The sequence below is a fragment of the Cupressus sempervirens genome, chromosome 1 (genome assembly GCF_028749045.1).
Source record: "Cupressus sempervirens isolate cs-2001-9-10 chromosome 1, ASM2874904v1, whole genome shotgun sequence".
NCBI lineage: Eukaryota > Viridiplantae > Streptophyta > Pinopsida > Cupressales > Cupressaceae > Cupressus > Cupressus sempervirens.
The window spans coordinates 571,330,040-571,350,154 of record NC_143118.1 but is presented as its reverse complement, the minus strand read 5'-3'; positions in this window follow the sequence as shown (position 1 = coordinate 571,350,154).

Sequence of the window (20,115 nt, the reverse complement as noted above, 5' to 3'; positions counted from 1 at the left end):
GATTGCCTCTGCTCTCAATTATGCCAAATTTGATGACATCAAGGGATGTAACTCTGCATTCAAGATGTGGAGAGCCTTGACTGATATCTATGGAGGAGATTAGAATGTTCAAAGAGAAAAAAGAGAAAGCCTCAAAGGAAAGTTTGATGACATGAAAATGGAGGAAGGAGAGAATGTTGTTCAATATGCCTCTAGAATGAAAGAAGTGGTAAGTGCAATAAGAAGTTTGGGTGGTCATTTGGAAGATGAAATTTTCAATAGAAAATACTTAAGAACCTTGCTCCCGATCTATGCTATTAGAGTTTCAACCATCCAAGAATTAAGGTGTGTACCAGGAAACCAAATAACTTTTGAAGGAATAGTAGGAAGACTTATTACTTTTGAGTTGTCCAACTTTGATAATTATAGGCATGAGAACCTTGAATCTGCTTTCAAGGCCAAGCTAACATTAAAAGATAATAAGGAGGTGAAATCAAAGAAGAAGAAAAATGGAAAGCATGCATCCAGTGATAATAGTACAGATGAAGAAGATGTGGAACAATTGGAAGCACTACTAGCCATAAAATTTCACAAAGCAAAGGTAAATTCAAAGGTAAGTTTCCTATCATATGTTTTAATTGCAATGAAGTAGGTGATATTGCTACAAGGTGTACATAGAAGAAGAACTACAAAGAAGGAAACAAGTACAAGAACAAAAGAGAAGATGATAGCAGAGATTACAAGGAAACAGGAAAATGATGCTACATTGTTGAAGAGGATTCTGATTAGAATGATGATGAAGTAGTCTATGTAGCCATAAAGGATGAATTAGATGAAGATGAGGCAAAAACAATAGTAACTTGTGTAAACAAAAATGACAAGTAGATCATAGATAGTGGATGCTCAGATCATATGATAGGAGATAAAAGTAAGTTTATTACCTTTACTCAGTATGATGGAAATAGTGTTAGATTTGGTAATGATGCTCCATGTCAAATCAAAGGAAAAGGTTCTATTAAACTTATAGAGAAAATCTCACGTGATAATGCATACTATGTTGAAGGATTGAACTAAAAATTTTTGAGTGTATCACAATTAGGCAATGTAGGTTGCAAAGTAGAATTTAGAAACAAAACTACCAAAATCTATCACACTGATGGAAATCTGATAGGAAAAGGAGAACAAACTAGGAGTAATTTATTTTACCTAGATATGGAAAATGCAACCTATATTATTGTTAAACTTGATGATGTTTGGTTATGGCATATAAGGTTATGTCATGTTAACTTTCACAATATAATTAGCATCAATAAAAAGAAGAAAGTCAAAGGTTTGCCTAAACTAAAGAAGCCTGAAAAATACCATGTGCAAACAATGTCAACTAGGAAAAAAGTAAAACCTACACTTGCAAAGAAGTTTTAGAACTAATCCATACAAACTTATGAGGCCCAATAGAAGTTCAAAGCTACCAAGGAGATAGATACATAGTGGTGTTTGTAGATGACTACTCTAGGATGATGACTGTCATGTTCTTAAAGCAAAAATTTGATGCTTTTTGAATGTTTAAGTAGTATTTGGCTAAAGTGCCTAAGATCAGATAGAGGAGGAGAGTTTACATCAAAATAATTTGAGACATTTTGCAATGATAAAGGAATCAAAAGATAAACATCAGCATCAAGAACTCCTCCATAGAATGGTATTGCTGAGACAAGGAATAGATTAGTGATAAACTATGCTAGAACATTAATGATGGAGAAAAATGTTGCTTTGAAGTACTAGAGAGAAGCTATAAGTACTGCTATTTACACCCTAAATCGAGTACAAGTCAAGAAAGGCACAAATACAACACCTTTTGAATTTTTGTATGGTCACTCACCCAATGCAAAACATTTCAAAGTGTTTGGTTGTATATGCTATATTCTTAAGGATACTAGGAATGACAAGTTTGATGCAAAGAGTGATGAAGGCATATTCCTTGGATACTCCACTAGAAGCAAAGCATATAAGTGTTTGAATACTAACACTAACAAGATTGTGGAGAGTGAAAATGTAAATTTTGATGAGCATGCAAAAGTCCAAGTTGATGAATCCAAGAAACTAGAAGATTATAGATTTTTTGTATATTTCTATGAAGGAATTCCTACTAAAGATGAAGCTACAAATCAAGTTGGGAATCAATAATAAATCTCAGTATCAGCCAAGTCATAGCCAGTGAATGTAGAGCTACATTCAGAAGCTAAGTTGAAGAATTAAGATAATGCATATTTTGACTTTGAAATCAATACACATGGAAGAGATGATGAAATACTAAATAAAGATGTACATAGCGACTCTGAAGTTAAAGGAACAAACATGGAAAGAAGGATAGAACCAAGACTATTCAAGTATGTGAGAAGACATCACCTTGGAAAAAAAATCATTGGTGACAAGGAAGTTGGACCAATGACAAGGAACAAACTAAGGAATGAATCATGTTTTCTAAGTAAAGTTGAGCCCAAAATAGTGAAAGATGCACTGGAAGATGATAATTGACATAAAGCTATGGAAGAAGAGATAGATCAGATTGAAAAGAACAAAACCTAGACTCTAGTTCCTAGACCAACTAATAAAAATGTGATTGGTACAAAATGGGTCTTTAGGAACAAGGTTGATGAGAATGGTGAGATCACAAGAAATAAAGCCAAACTAGTCTGAAAAGGTAATGCACAAGAAGAACGACTAGATTATGGGGAAACATTTGCCCTTGTTGCAAGAATGGAAGGGGTGAGAACACTACTTGCATATGCTTCTTGTAAAGGATTCAAAGTATACTAGATGGATGTAAAGTCTACGTTTTTAAATGGTATACTGGTAGAGGAAGTCTATATTGAAAAACTAGAGGGATTTGTTGATGACAACAATAAGGATATGGTTTGCAAATTCCATAAAGAACTCTATGGTTTGAAGCAAGAACCTAGAGCATGGTATGAGAGACTATACAAATATCTTGTGAAGATAGGATTTGAGAGAATAGATGACAATAACAACCTATACATCAAAGTAGAAAAAATTAAAGAAATTTTAATATCTAAAATCTTTGTTGATGATATAATATTTGAAGGAAAATATTTCCTATGCAAATTTTTTTTGACCAAATGAAACATGAATTTGAGATGTCAATGTTTGGAGAAATCAAATTCTTTGTTGGATTGCAAGTACATCAACTGAAGCATGGCATATCTGTGACCCAATCAAAATATATCAACGAGATACTTAAGACATTTGGATTAGAAGACTCAAAACTAGTCAATACACCAATGGTAATAGGACATAAGTTATCCAAGAATGATGAGTTAGTTGAAGTGAATAAGACAATGTATAGATCAATGATTCAAAAGTTACAGTATGTTATGCATAATAGACTAGACATTACATTAGCTATTGGAAAAGTGGCAAGATTTTTTGCAAATCGAAGAGAAAATCATTTGATGGTAGTAAAGAGAATACTAAGGTACCTAAAAGGAATTGATGACTTTGGCTTATACTACTAGAGGAGTGAAAAGTTTGAGTTGAAAGCTTGCATTAACGTAGATTGGGGAGGTAATATTGATGACAGAAAGAGCACTAGTGGAGGAGCACTTTTCTTAGGTAAAAGATTGGTTACTTGGACCAACAAAAAGAAAATTTGTACCTCATAATCCATAGTAGAAGCTGAGTATGTTGTTGCTACTATCAACTGCACTAATATTGTATGAATAAAACATCTGCTACTAGGTATGAAGGAAGAGGTAACTGAACCTATGATACTCTATTGTGATAACACAAGTGCCATCAACATATCAAAGAATCTTGTGATGCATGATAAAATAAAGCATATTGCAATTAAGTATCACTATGTAAGAGAATTGGTGGAAGACAAGAAAGTAAGGATGGAATATGTTAGCTCAAAGGAATAGATTTCTGACATTTTTACAAAAGCACTATCCAAAGATGCTTTTGAGTATCGTAAAGGTAAGTTAGGGGTGATACCCCTAACCAGGGCACCTTGAATAATAGCAGGACTACCTTGCATCAAATGAGTTGATTGTTGACATATTACAAATTGATGTAGTGGATATTTACTTTAGGATCATGCCTAAAGTGATCAAAGTGCTGAAGTTCCAAATTAGTCACAAGTAAGGTTACAAAAAGAGAAGTTGGAGTACCTGCAAACGCTACACTAGCATGTTAAGATGTTGAGAGAATGTGTCTTTGGCATTATTGTCAAAGAGGGAGAAGTAGTTGACTGATCAAATCAGAAGCAAGAAGAAAGAAGGAGAAGTAGTTGATACCAAAATAGCAAAAAATAATCAATGCATGTAGAGGGAGAAAAAATATAAGAAAAGGAAATAGGAGCAGCACAAGATCAAAGTGAACAAGTGGTAAGCCATAGAAAAGAGATAGAAAAAGAATGGTCAAATATTTAAAGGGAGAATAACAAAAATCAAATAGCAGAAAATAAGAAGAAAAGGAAATAATAGCTCAAAGGGAGAAGACAAGACAGAATAGACAAGAAGAATATTAGAACAAAAAGTGAGAAGATAGTTTATCAGCAAAAGAATTTAGAGGGATAAATAGTTTTGAATAAAGTTTTTTTTTTAGCATATGATTTATTGTTTTAACCTAGTTAACATTTTGATAACTTGGTTGATCAATTTGGTTTTCCATCAATGCTAAAGGAGGAGATTGTTGGAAATCTAATTGAAAAGATCATCGTTGAAGAATGAAGAAGATTGTTTACAAAGAGGAAGATTGATGATAAAGAATGTTTTCAATCATTGTTTTGTCATTTATGTCAAACTTGCTATTTTTTGGAATGAATTTTTCTTATAAGATCATAGTACTATCACTTAGTTGATTGATGAAGAGGATTTAATCAATAAGATGTAACAAAAGTACCAAAGGAAAAGGTTGAGTTATGGTTTTGTAATGAAGTACAAGGATTAGTTAAGACAATGGAAAATGATGTATTGATAATATATTTGAAGATACAAAGGTTGGCCACACTTAGAAACACTGGAAGAATAAGTTGTAACAAGGTTATTTGCAAAGCTTAACTAAGTTCATTAGTGAGTGTTGAGCAAGCTAGTTTGAGCCAAGCATATTTTCGATTAGTGTTGAGAAAATGCAAAATTTAATATGTGTCGAGTGATATAGAAGGAGCTGAGCATGTTTAGGAGCTACGAAAAGTAATAGGTGCCGAGCATCAAAAAACTTAGTGGATGCTAAGGGAATCCATAGTAGGTGTTGAACATTAGTAAAATGTAGTTGGTGCTAAGTAACACAGTATGTGCCGAGCACCAAAATTTCAATAGTGCTGATTTGTTGCATTATGTGAAAAGTCAAAGATTTTCCAAATCTAAGCTGACAAGGTTATTGCTTGAATTTTGTGAACTTGATGAAGGATAAGGATGATGAGCTGGAGGCACAAAATTTTAGATAAACTATTTTAAGAAAAATTCAAGAGTATTCTTCATGATATTTTTAGAAGGAACAAGATATGGGTTAGATTCATTGAATCCTATCTAATCCATTTGAACTAAAATTAAAGGAGGGAAGAAGTAAGGAGGAATAGAAATTCCAAACTTATATTTAAGGAGGAATAGGCCAAGAAGCAAGAGTGGTTGGGTCAAAATTGTTGAAAGGGTGTCAAGGAGAAGACATCAAGAAGAAGGAAGAATAGAGCATAGAGACTCTACTTCTATAAGTGGTCATACAGGAGATTGCACTGGTATATCAAGCATGAAGACTAAAGGAGATGAAGCTTAATAGGAGAACAAGCTCTTAGAGTTGCAGAGACTGAAAGCCAGGCAAATTGTGAAGAGTTGAACTATGATCTAAAATTTGTAAGATAAGTTGTGATTTGTATCCAGTCAAAAGCCCTTAATTGTTACTCTCTAACAATTGTGTCAGCTAGGGTAAAATCCTATGGACTTAGGTTGGTATAATATCCATTTGTAAATCCTTTAATAGGGTGACATTCCAAGTGAATGTTCTAAAGTCCTCTAACCAAGCCCACTTCTAACAAGGTGGTTAAATCCTTTAACCAAGTCACACTTAATAGTGTGTTGTAGCTTTTAATAGGGTAGGCTTTTCATAGGGCATCACTCCAAAAGAATGAGAATTGAGTAGCATGTTACTAGTGGTTTTTCCCAAATTGAGTTTCCACATAAATCACTATGTTATGTGTTGATTTTTCATATGTTATGCTTGCATGTTGATTTATAGTAACTTGCTAAGTAGGAAAGTTTAAGATAGGATGAATGAACAAAGTTTTATGGGCTCACTTAACTTGATGAATTTTTTTTAATTGGACATAAAGACCTTGAATAATAGATTCACCCCCCATCTCAGTTATTCTAAAGCATTTCTAATAGTGTCTATTAAACCTAAGCATAATTAGGTATATATAGGAGGTTGTGAGTCTTATTTCAACATCATATTATGAAGTGTTTTCTCATTGGAGACATTTGGAGGTTTCCCCATTGAAGTGACCTATTAATCTTAGTTATTATCAACTATTTATATAATATTTCATAAAATTTCTTCTATTGTGCAAGTTATTTCATTACACAATTTGTTTCTTCATACATACAAGTAAAAGTTGATTTGATTTAAATTTGTTCTTTGTGAAACTATTTGAACTTTTTAATATGCATCTAAATTGATGACTAGTGTCTTATCCATTATCACATAGAGTCTACCCAACAAAACTTGACCTATTTAATTTCCTTACAATTAAATTATCAAATGTAAACCCTAAACCCCATTATTATGAATATCCTTCTTATATGTCTGGAAATCCTATCAATTTATTGAAGAACTTACTTAATTCCTTGAATTAAAAGAAACATAAAATTGATATATGACCTATCCTAGTTGCATTAAATTGCATGAACCTTTCTCATTCAATCCCAACATAACCAAGACATAATAACAAAGACAAAATTTAGAGACATAGATATTGTAGATCATTCATTTTGTATTAATTCTCATTAAAAATCATACAATATTGGAGTAATACTCAAGCATAAATCAAGATATGAAAAATTATCATTCAATGTTCACTTCTATTCTTAGATTTACAAATTAATACATCACAAAAAATTAACACAAAGACTAACTAGACTAAATGAAAAATAACATAATGCTCAAAATTACATAAATTTTGGACCTCAACTCCACACCTTTGAAATCCTTTTATAGGAAGGATTTCAACAAGCTTTATATCAAAGGACACATGTCAAAATTCTAATGGAAAACAAATCCAAAAATATTTTATATTTAGCTACATTAAGACATTCTTTGTATTTGGATCAAAACTTTGGATGTAGTTATAAAACTAGTAGGTGGCAATTATCAGCATGTGTCTTTTTAGAAAAAAAATTAGTCTTCATACTCCTATTTTTTTCCTTTCCTTTCTCTTGTTTCCTTTGCCTCTAACTATATCCCTGCATTGCCTAGTCACTATCAATAGATGGTATAGCCTTCATATCAACAATGACTTCCCAGATGGTAATGTAAGTATCCACATCTAGCCATGTGGTGTTCCAGATGATATCTATTTCACCAATATTTTTGTTCCACTTATTATTAGTTATAGCCTTTAACTCTCCTATGACCTTTTCATATCTAATTCTATTTTGAATAGAAAGTCAATCATATCATAGACAATTGTTAGATCTACCTCATTATTGCAAAAAGCCATAAACCATGGATGTCTCAAAATATCCTCAAAAGAGAAGGAGTATTTTTTCCATTCTTTGATTATTCCATCAACATATAGGATGGTGGGAATAAAATTTGGAATCCCAGTAGCAGTTATTTTCATCTTGCCATGTATTAATTGCATTTTTCTTGAGAAAAACCCATACAATTCCTTCACTTTACTAATCATCTTTCTCACATTAATAATTACTACCTTAGGTAACTCCTTTTGGGGCAATAGGGAACCAAGTTATAAATTAATTGTGTATATATTCCCCATGTCATCAATAAATATGATAGAAGGGCTAATGCTTCTGAGCACTAGAACTTAGCTCCTTGTAGTGAGATGTAATTGCTATGCACATTTTATGACACAATCTATAAGGTGCCTATCTTGTACATCATCAAGCTCTAAATTTTCTTGACTTCCACCTCCTTAGAACCATCCCATTCATCAACATCTATATGTTGGCTCTCTCCAACATTTTTTGTATCAACTTTTATTTGGGTCTCTTAGTCTTTTACCTTCGTGATGGGCCATGCAACATTCTCAAAGATTCTTGTTTCTTCTTCTAAGGTAGCCACCATCTATTATAGGACATAATTTGTTTCCAATTCCTCTTCATAATTTTTCCTAGCATTAATGGATATGTTTTATGTTTGAAACAATTATTCTTCTAAAAGATCCATTTTTCTTTTCCACATCAATGATGTTGTATTTTTTAGATTATCAATGCGATCACTAGATATAGTAGTGACATTCTAAAATATCACATTGCCTTGGGGGGATTCCTTTATTTCCTTGAGAGTCAACTTATTTACCTCACAAGACAAGCTCCATATAGCCATTCTCTTGCTATCAATATTAAAGCCATAACCATGTAGCTCACTAGCAATATCGGTCTCTTCAAAAGAGACCAACTTATTTGATTTCTTGATCTAATCTAACATGAAGGATGGGCTGAGCTCCCATCTTGGAAAGAGAATCATCACACTCCTAGATATAAGCTCTTTGGCTTCTTCTACTATGAGACTCTAACTAATAGGATCATAATCTTGCAACCTTTGCATCAACTCTATAGTCTTCTCAAGGGAATCACCCAGTTGCAATTGTAAGGTAAGCTCATTATGCTTAACTTTTTGTAAGAAAGACTTGAGTTCATCTGATTTGATGAATTCATCATCTTTTATGAAATTTTTAGCTTCAATAATCCACTCATCTAACATCTAAATCTATAATTTAGTCTTATTTTGGATCTTTTCATTCTCCCCAGCTTTCTTTAACAAGAAGTTATGTCTTATTGTGTCAAAAAAAAATTTAACATTTTGGAAAAATTTGCAATGCCTTTCCTCTTACCTTGTCAAGGATTTCAATCATTTTTTATTTCTTCCTCCCCTTTTCCCATGAGGAACTCTTTGGCTGGTCATCCTCAACTTTAATGGTTATGAAATCCTCCTATTGAGGGATTTGAGGCTCTTCCCTATCTCTAATTTTAGTAGGCACCTCTGCCATTATTTGAAAAAAATTGTCTAGGCACCTATTATATCTATCTAAGTAGGCTACCTTATGGTAGAAACCCTAAAATGATGGATTAGCTACCTTCATGGCTTCTTCAATTTTCATTATCTTATTCCATCTTTGGGTTCCATCTCTACAAACCTCTATCTCTAGACAATTCATTATGTAGTCCTTAGCTTGAGAGGCTATACTTTTTAATTTGTTTTAGAGCATGCCTCGCTAAGTCATTTGGATCATAGGTCCTAGTAGGGGCTCAGGGAAGCTTAAAATCTCCCATACATTGGCCAATCTCTTCTATAACATCTTTTTCTATCAAAAAGTCACTTATCTTTGTATTCCTTGCTACAAAAGAGCCTCTCTTGATGGTAGGACCTAGATACTCTTTATTCATCATTAATAATTTCTAAAAGAATTGTAATTGGCCTAATCTTTTAGGGATATATTTTGGAAATACATGAGGGGGATGTGGACACCTGAAAACCCTTATTATTGAAATTTTTCCAAATAGAAACAAACTAGCCCAAACATGACTAAGTACCCTATCCCCATTTGGGAAAGAAGGTGATCTTATTAGCATTCTTACACCTATAGGTAAACTTTTAGTTATATCTACTAACATGTTTGTAATAGGGAAAAAAGGTCATTTAAAAAATAAATAACACTAGCATAGGGATAAAACCTTTGCCAAAAGCAATTCCACATTTGCACATCCAAGTTCTCACAATATTCTTTAGTAGCTTAATTAAACTCTGGATTGATATGCCCATGTTCTTGTATAAAATGATGTCCATAAGAAATGAGTAGTGGAAGAATCTAAAATTTCCAAGTTCTCCTTTTTGAGTTGCCATGCTCTCATCATGCATCCTATTTATGATATACTCCACAAAATCATACCCAAAATTATGATTGAAATCTTGGATATCCAAAGCTATGATATATATGTAGCCTAGGGTATTATTTGTACCATCAATTCCTATCACCTTGTTTATCCCAAAAATGGTGTATCAAAATACTTGTAGAAGAATTCTAGTGTCATTAGTTCTCCTACCTTCTTTGGCATCTCATCCTTCTCAAAATTTGATTTGGAAATATGCCTCTTCATGACTCTTTCAGTAAAGAAATTCTTAGAAGTTTTGAATGTTTTATTCATCTTCTCCATTTCAATTTCCTTTTTCATGGGCCCTCCTAGGTCAAAGACCTCAATGAAAGTCTCTCTATCTAATCTACATAGGATACTTATATCCCTCCTATGGAAAGATTTAGTTGTTGGATTCTAGGATTTGATCAATGCTTTTATCAGATCAACATCCAAGATTACTTTTGGCATTATCAATTTTTCCAGATTCCTAACCCACAGGTTGCAAATATTAGCATGAATGCTAATGATACTACATTGGGGGAGTATCCTAAGCATTGGAGAGTATTGATATGTTTCATTCATGATTGTATTTTTCATTGATGTCAACATAGTAGTAATTTTGTTAGGACTAGAAGAATTACAATTAGTAATCTTAAGATGCATAGAAGCTAAGGGAGTTTCATACAATACATAGTGGAGGAAATGTTCTTGAGGTTTTCTTGAAGACATGGTTTAAAGGAATAAGTTTGATTCAATGTTGTATGAAAGTTACACTTGTTTTACTAGAAGAAGTGCAAAAACATAGCATTGGAAAACAAATTCCTAGTAATCTATTGCTATCTTTAATCTAAAATGTAATGAAGAGATGCACATCTAGATAGTGATAGAGGACATGCATATGGCGATGCCATCATGTGCACAAGACATGGTTTTTCAAATGTGAAGTTTTGTATATATTGTGAGCCAAAAATGTTGTTATAATCGTGAATTAATTAATTATCTTAGTTTAATTAATTGGGAAAGCCTCAAGGCCAACTCAAGGAATTATTATGAAAATACAGTATAAAGGAAAGTTGTTTTCCTTATTTGTAATGATTCTTGATTTAGAGGATCAAGTGGAATGTGAAGTATTAGCATTTAGTGCAAGAAGGAGCATAATGCTTGTTGAATGTGTGTAAGTGATCTAAGGGATCATTAGATGCATAGTATGAGATCTAAAGGAGTAGAAGTTTGGTTGATAAGATAGAGACATAGGAAGAAGAAATAAATTTTACTTCTATTATTCTACAAGGAATAATAAAGAGATCATTAGGAAAATGGTTTCTTTGATCTTAACCTTGAATCTATTTGGGTAGTGGGTCTAGTTGTCTTCCACAACTCTTAATAGGGTTGGCACAACTCCTAACAGGGTTGGAATCTCCTAATAGCTATTCAAAGTCCCCTATCATGGACTCATATTTACTAAATGTTGTAACTAACTCCTAACAAGGTCTATCCTCTAAGAAGGAATACTTATATTAGTACATCATCTTGTGGGTACCATCCCCACTAGGGTTTTCCCTTTGATCAAGGATTTCCCTAGTTAACATATCTAGTGTTAATAGTTTATGACTGTCTTGTTGTGGTTCTAGTCTATATTACTCTAATTGTTAAGTTTATTTAAAGTTAATGTTTGTGTTGATAGTTGAATAACTAATTCACCCCCTCCTCTTAGTTATATCAGTGGACTATATAAGGCTAACAATTGGTATTAGAGCATTAGGTCCTTAAAGATAAGGCTTAACAACATTGGGAGATCAATGGTGAATATATTTAGGAAAGATAGTTTGAGATTCAATGGGGCTAACTATGATAATTGGAAGGAAAATACGAAGACTCATCTATTATGCATGGGTCTGGGTTATTGGACTTTGACAAAGAGTGAGAAGACAACTGTGGATGAAGGAAAACTTGAACATTGTAGTGAAGTAGAAATAGATCTATTCATGTGTAACATGAGAGCTAGAGAAGCCCAACTATCAACTCTTCTAGAAAATGAATATAATTAGGTAAAGTCATTTCAAACTTCTCATGAAATTTGGAAAGCATTAGAAGTCACTTTTGAATGTGATGCTCATGCAAAAAGAATGAGATTTCAAAATTGGATTTCCACATTTCTAGATGCTAAGATGATGGAAGATGAATCTATAAGAAGTTATATCGGAAGAATATCAAAAATTGTTGTAGGAATCTAGTCTCTTGGTGGAACTAAAGAAGACTATGAGGTCATGTGGAAGATCTTGAAAGGTTTAACATCACAATTTAAGCAAACAGATCAAATGATTCAACTAGTTATGCCCTGCACCAAAGATTTCATAAAAGAAACATTTCTTGGAAGATTAGAATATGTAGAAGCAGAAATGAGATAATCTAGAGAATTAGCTAGAGTTGAGACAACTTTTAGTGGTATGAACATTGGACCTAATCTATCAAGAACTACTAGTATAAAAGGAGACTTTGCTAGTAGTAGAAGATCTGAAGAAGATAAGAATATTTAAGAAGGAATAGCCCTTCTAGTCATAAGAGAGAAAGATGGTAAGAAAATCTTTAAATTTTGGAGTTGTCATGAATATGGTCATTATGCATCTAAATGTCCAAAAAGAGAGAAAAAATTTAGAGGAAAATTTAAGCCTAAATGAGATAAAGATAGAAATTGTTTATATGCTAATAAGGACAAAGAATTTGATGAAAAAGATCAAAGTGAAAGTAATGATGAATTAGGATTTGTGGCTATCAAGGAAGATGATCTTGATAGAGAAACTAGAGAAGAGAAAGCTCTAGTTACAAAAGTTGAGAAGAGATATTATTGTATAATTGATAGTGGATGTTCACATCACATGACTAGTATTATAAACAAATTTTTTAGGTTTAGAAATCATGATGGAGGTATTTTTAGAGTTGGTAACAATGCATCCTGTCATATCACAGGGATTGGATCTATTACTCTTGATGGTAAAACTAAAATTGATGATGTTTACTTTATTGGATTTTCTAAGTGTTGGATAGTTGGTAGACAAGGAATATTTGTTGTAGTTCACATAAAAGACTTGCATTATTAAAGAGAAAGATGGTAAGCTAATTGGTACTAGAACTAGATCTAGAGGTAATGTATTTCAGTTGAAACCTACTAAAATAACATGTTTGGTTGCAAAGGTTCATAACATTTGGTTATGGCAATGAAGGTTCTATCATATAAACTTTGATAATATTGTGAAAGTTAGTAGTACATTTGCAATAAGAGATCTGCCTAAGATTATTAAGCCTACTAATGTTGTGTGCAAGGAATGCGTTTTGGCTAAGTAGAGGAAAGTGTCTTTTCCTAGCAAGAAGTTCTCTACTATAGAGAAACTGAAGATTGTTCACACAAATCTAAGTGGTCCTATAAGAACCAGAGGATTATATGGTGAAAGGTACTTTATGATTTTTGTTGATGATTTCACTAGGATGATGTGAGTAGCATTTCTTAAAGAGAAGTCTCAAGCTTTTGAGAAGTTCAAGATAATTAAGAATAGAGTTGAAAATGAATCTAGTGTCAAGATTAAATGTTTAAGATCATATAGAGGAGGAGAGTTCACTTTTGAAGAGTTCAACATGTTCTATGAAGAGAATGAAATCAAAAGGAAGCTATCTCTATGTAGAACACCTAAACATAATGGGATTGCTGAAAGAAGGAACAAGTTAGTAGTAGAGGTAGCAAGAGAAATGCTATTTGAGAATGGTGTCTTAGAAATTTTGGACATAAGTAGTTAACATTGAAGTATATAGTCTAAACAAAATACAAATCAGAAAATGTATGAGCAAGACACCCTATGAGTTATGCTCTGGTCATTCACCATTAGTAAAATATTTTAGAATGTTTGGAAGTAAGTGTTACATAAAGAGAGATGATGATATTGGTAATTTTGATCCTAGAAGCAATGAAGGTATGTTTCTTGGTTACTCATTGAAGAGTAAAGCACATAGATGTTTCAACTATAGAACTGATATAATAGTTGAATGCACAAATGTAAGGATTGATGAAAAGTTTTGTACTAAAGAAAATATGGTAGATTATAATTCTGATGAAGAAGAGGATAATTATGGAATTGTTAGACAGAATGCTGAAGTTCTTTTTGAGACTAACAATGATTTTCAAAATGATGTATCTATTCAACATAGAGAAAAATAGAGATATAAACCTAGAGAAGAGATAAGAGTTGAGATTTCAACTCCTACTTCCACCAAAAACATGAAAAAGAATCACCCTCTAGAGAAAATAATTGGGAGAAAGGATAAAGGTGTGATGAAAAGGAACAGAGTGAATGAGGACTTGTGTCTAATTTCTCAAGTAGAACATAAAAGCAAAAATAACGCATGTAAGGATGACCACTAGATGCAAGCTATGAAAGAAGAACTAGATAAAATTGTAAAGAATGAGACATGGGAATTAGTTCCTAGACCTAAGGAAAAAAATGTGATAGGAACCAAATAGGTATTTAGGAATAAGATGAATGAACAGAAAGATATAGAGAAGTTGTGAGAAACAAGGCTAGACTTGTTTGCAAAGGATACTCACAACAAGAAGGCATAGATTATGAAGAAACCTATGCACCCGTGGCAAGAATGGAAGTAGTAAGGATGTTCTTGGCTTATGTAGCAAGCAAGAATTTCAAGGTTTATTAGATGGATGTCAAGTCAACTTTTCTAAATGGAGAACTTTAAGAAGAAGTCTACATCGAGGAACTTGATGGATTGGATTTGACAAAGAATAAATATTTTGTATGTATACTAAAGAAAGTACTTTATGGTTTGAAGCAAGCACCTAGAACTTGGTATACAAGATTGGACATGTATTTATCAAAGCTTGGATTTATCAAAGTTACATTAGATGGTAATTTTTATTTGAGGAAAATTGATGATGGTTTACTTATCATTGTAATATTTGTGGATGACATAATATTTGGAGGAAATGATGAAGAAAGTGAAAAGTTTTCTAGAGAGATGAAAAATGAATTTGAAATGAGCATGCTAGAAGAAATGAAATTTTTTCTAGGATTACAAATTGTGCAAAAAAAAGATGGGATATTTATTTCAAAAATTAAGTACCTGAAAGGTTTTTTGAAAATATTTGGTTTGGAAAGTTGTAAACCTATTGGTACACCCATGATAACTACTCACAAGTTATTTAGTAAAGATGAGCCACCTAGAGTTGAGCAAAAAAAGTATAAATATATGATTGGAGGATTGCAATATCTGACTCACAACATACTAGATATAGAAAATGTAGTTGGGATTGTAGCAAGATTTCAAGCTGATCCAAAAGTGTATCATTACATAGTAGTAAAGAGAATATTTAGATATTTGAAGGGTACATCTAATTATGGAATTTGGTATGATAGATCAAGTGATTTCACCTTGTGCACATATACTGATGTAGATTGGGTAGGAAGTATGGATGATAGAAAGAGCACTAGTGGTGGAGCATTCTTTCTTGGAGGAAGATTGGTTTCTTGGTTGAGCAAGAAATAAGACTATATATCTTAGAGTATAGCTGAGGCAAAATATGTTGCAACAACAAATAACTATAATCAAGTTATGTGGATGAAACAAATGCTAAAGGATATTGGAATTGAGTTTATAGAGCCTATTATTATTTACTATGATAACAAAAGTACAATAAGTACATCTAAGAATCTAGTATTGCATTCTAAGTCAAAACACATATCCATAAAGTATCATCTTTTGAGAGAGAAGATAATAGAGAAAGAAATAAGGTTGGAGTATGTAAGCACTAAAGATCAAATTGTAGATATCTTTATGGAGCCTTTTCCTAAAGATACTTTTTAGTACCTAAGAGGTATGCTAGCGGTTATACCCCTGCCTACTTTAGAGTAGATGATGCAAAGAGTGCATCAGTCTAGTAGTACAAAGCACTATGATTAGAGTAGACTCAATGCTAACACTTCCTATATGGGGGAGTATCTAATATATAGTGAATCATGAAGGGCTCTTGGTAATTGGTATTTAGTATTAAACATTATCTTCGGACACTCAAGCTAGTTGATGATTTGAGCAAGTAATTAGAAATTGGTATGTAACAATTGGTATTGTGATTGACTCCTTTGATATTGATGTCAATGGAGAAGAAAATGTACATGAAAAACATACTTAGAGAATGTACATAAGTAATGGAAAGAGAAGCACCTATTGAGATAGCAATCGGGGAGAGTTATCTCATTAGGGAGATTTAGAAAAATCCATGTAAGTGTGCAGAAGAATATGTACGTGCATAGAAGGATATGTAAGTGTGTAGATGTAGGAAAGTTTAATGTAAGTGCATAGAAGAAAGTATAAGTGTGCAGATGCAACCAAAAAGTATTGGAACTTGTTTATTGTGAACAACTATTTCTAATCCTAAAAGAAGTAGATGAATAAAGCAGTGCTCCAGAGAATTTCAGATTTGATTGATGAAGAGGATTTGAGAAGATGATGACAATAGAGTACTATTTGGTATTCTTGGAACTTAGATGTTTTTCATCTATGTTTCCATCAATTGCAAAGGGGGAGATTTTTAGCATGAATGCTGATGATATTACATTAGGATAGCATCCTAACCATTGGAGAGTATTAATAATTTCCATTCATGACTTTTTTTGTCATTGATATCAACATAACAATAATTTGGTTAGGACTGGAAGAATTATAGTAAGTTATCTTAAGATGTAAAAAAGATAAGGAAGTTTTAGATGATGCATAATGGAGGAAATTTTTTTGATGTTAGCTTGATGACGTGGTTTAAAGGACTATGTTTGATTCGATGCTATCTTGAAGTTACACTTGTTTTACTAGAAGTAATGTAGAAACATCGCATTGGAATATAGAGTTCTAGTAATCTATTGCTATCTTTCATCTAAGATGTAATGAAGATATGTCCAGCCACATAGTGATAGAGGAAAGACATATGGTGACACCAGCATGTGCACAAGACATGGTGTATAGACTATGAGCTAACAGTGTTGTTACAATTGTGAATTAATTAATTATCTTATTTTAATTAATTAGTAAAGTCTCAAGGTTGACTCAAGGAATTATTGTGAAGATACAATATAAAGGAAAGTTAGTTTCCTTATTAGTAATGAGTATTGATTTAGAGGATCAAGTGGAATATGAAGTATTAGTGCATAGTGAAAGAAGGAGAAGAATGCTTGCTAAATGCATGTAAGTGATCCAAGGGATCATTGGATGTGTGGTATGAGATTTGGTCACATGATCTGAAGGAGAAGAAGTTCAGTTGATAGGAAAAAGATAGAGGAAGAAGAAATACATTTTACTTCTATTATTCTACAAGAAATAATACAAAGATCATTTGGATAGTGGGCTCTTTGATCTTAACCTTGATGTTGTTTGGGCAGTGGGTCCAACTATCTTCCACAACTCCTAACAAGGTTGAAATCTCCTAACAGGGATTCAAAGTCTCCTAAAATGGACTCATATGTATTGAATGTTGTAATTGACTCCTAATAGGGTCTATCCTCTAACAATGAATATTTATATTAGTACATCATCTTGTGGGTACCATCCCTATTGGGATTTTCCCTCTAATCAAGGGTTTCCCTAGTTAACATATTTGGCATTAATTGTGTATGAATATCTTGTTGTGGTTTCAATTTATATTACTCACACAGTTAAGTTTTTGAAAAGTTAATGTTTGTGTTGAAATTTAAATAATTGATTCAGCCCCCCTCTTAGTTATGTCAGTGGATTATATATTCTAACAACAAATTGGTGACTTGGCTAATCTATTTTGATAAAAATACTAGAAAAGCTCATTTCCATTTGTGTGAGGTACAATGACATCTTTGTAGAAGGAATATATATCTTTGAAAACATATGGATTCAAGGTTTGAACATGACAAGACCCTAGAAGAAAATATATCCACTCTTTTGCATACATTATTGCCAACTTTGGTTTTGCCTATTTGGTATCTTGTAAAGATTCTTCCACATCAATTTGAGCTATTATCTTACCTTCTTCTTGTGCCATGATTTCTATAATTAGATTTCTTATAGAAAAACTCTATCAATTTCAACTTTTGAAAGCTCTAAAGATCTCTGCAAATACTAGAAATCTCCTAGTACTCAAATTTTATCTTTGAATCATACAAAATACTATAGTTTAGAATATCATTATATCAGCTTATTAATAAGAAAAATCAATAGAGAATAATTTATATCTATTTATTTCAACATGCACAAAAAATCTCAATTTCTATAAGTGTGTCAAAATCTTCTTGTATCGTCAACCTCTTTTATCTTTTTATGCACTTTTGATAGGACATTACTTTTAAGTCATAATGAGGCTCTTTAACAATAATTTTTGTTTTAAAATCTATCTTCATGACTCAAAAAATCCCTTTGTTTACCATTTTACAGTCACCATTTTCCTTAGCACTCAAACATCAGTGACTGGGTGATCATAGCTCCACACCTTCTTTTTCCACTTTGTGTCCTAATCACTACTTTTATCCACTAACTACACAATTAAGCACCTTAAACATTTGACATCTCTTTATCTTTAATCACATGGTTGCTTTATTTCATTAACATTTATACTTACTTCTTGTGACCACAGGCATTCCCCTAGTAGTCACGAAGTCACAACTTCACACACCTTTCAAGCTTTTAGGTTTTCATTGCTACAACCATGCAAGCAAAGGAAACTTATGTTCTTTTCATCCAATCACCACTTCATGGTCTATCCTTATTGACACTTCTTTAACATTGTGACTGCATGATCTACCATATTCTACTTTTATGTTAACTTGTTCAATTGGTCATGGTTTAGACATTTCTTTTGATACTTCATTATGAAACCCTGTGAATGAGCATTTTAACCTATTTCACCATGTCAGAACTTATCTTGATCATTTTCTTCTTATCATCATGAAAGTGTGATCACATATATCTTTCCTATAAGCTGACTGCAAAACTGATTTAATTATCCTTATCTTCTTTAACAACAAAATTGAGTGATCAAAAATTTCATGCACTTTGTAGTAGTGATCGCCAGGTGGCAACTTATCCTTTTTATTACTTATTTAACATTTTAATGTGTGATTTAACACTTTCTTAATATTTTCTTCTAGTCATGGTCTGAGAACTAGATATCTATCTTAACCACACAACCATGTGGACAAATAATTTTTTGGCTTCATGACTACCTTTCGCTAGGTCATATTTCATTCTGCATAACATGACTTAACTGCCCTAACCATGTGATTGAGAATAATTTCAAGTATTTTAACTTGGTCACTCCTTTACAATCAAACCTTCTAACTATTTAGTTAACCTTGTGACCATGTGATTAAAGGATCTTTAAAAGCTTCTAATAATTTCACAAAGTCACGATTATCCTTCAAGCTTTATCTTTTGAGACCCTAATTATGTGAACATAAGCAGTTGCCAAGTCACTATGATAATTCATTACATCTTTCTTATTTAGGAAATTTCATGAGTAAGGCTTGATTGACTACTTTGCTTAGTTGTAGTACAAAAATCATCTGTGAATTTGACTTCTCTAACTAGGTGATAAAGGAAACTTCACTGCTTTGCTAGGTCACACCTTAAATGACCATTATCTTATGAAAAGCTTCAATTATTTGATGAAACTTGGTTGCTATTTTGCACACTTAAAATCTTTATGGGCTTACATTAAGTTGCAAAAATATTAAAACAAGCTATGACTAGGAGAACAAGTTTGCATTTCTTAAATAATTGAAAAAGGGTGCAAACTTAAAACAAGGGTTTTTTGCTAGGGAAAACATTTTTTATGAAACTTTAAAGAAAGCCTAAGAGCCAAGGATAGGTAATTTTATCATATTTTAAGGTGCTTACTCAAGGATTAAACAGATTACAAAAAAACCCTAGTAGCTTATTAAAATTCAATACATTTTCACATTGGAATTTTAGAATTTAGGAAAAGTGAAAATGAGGGTCAACATTCATGATGGTAGAA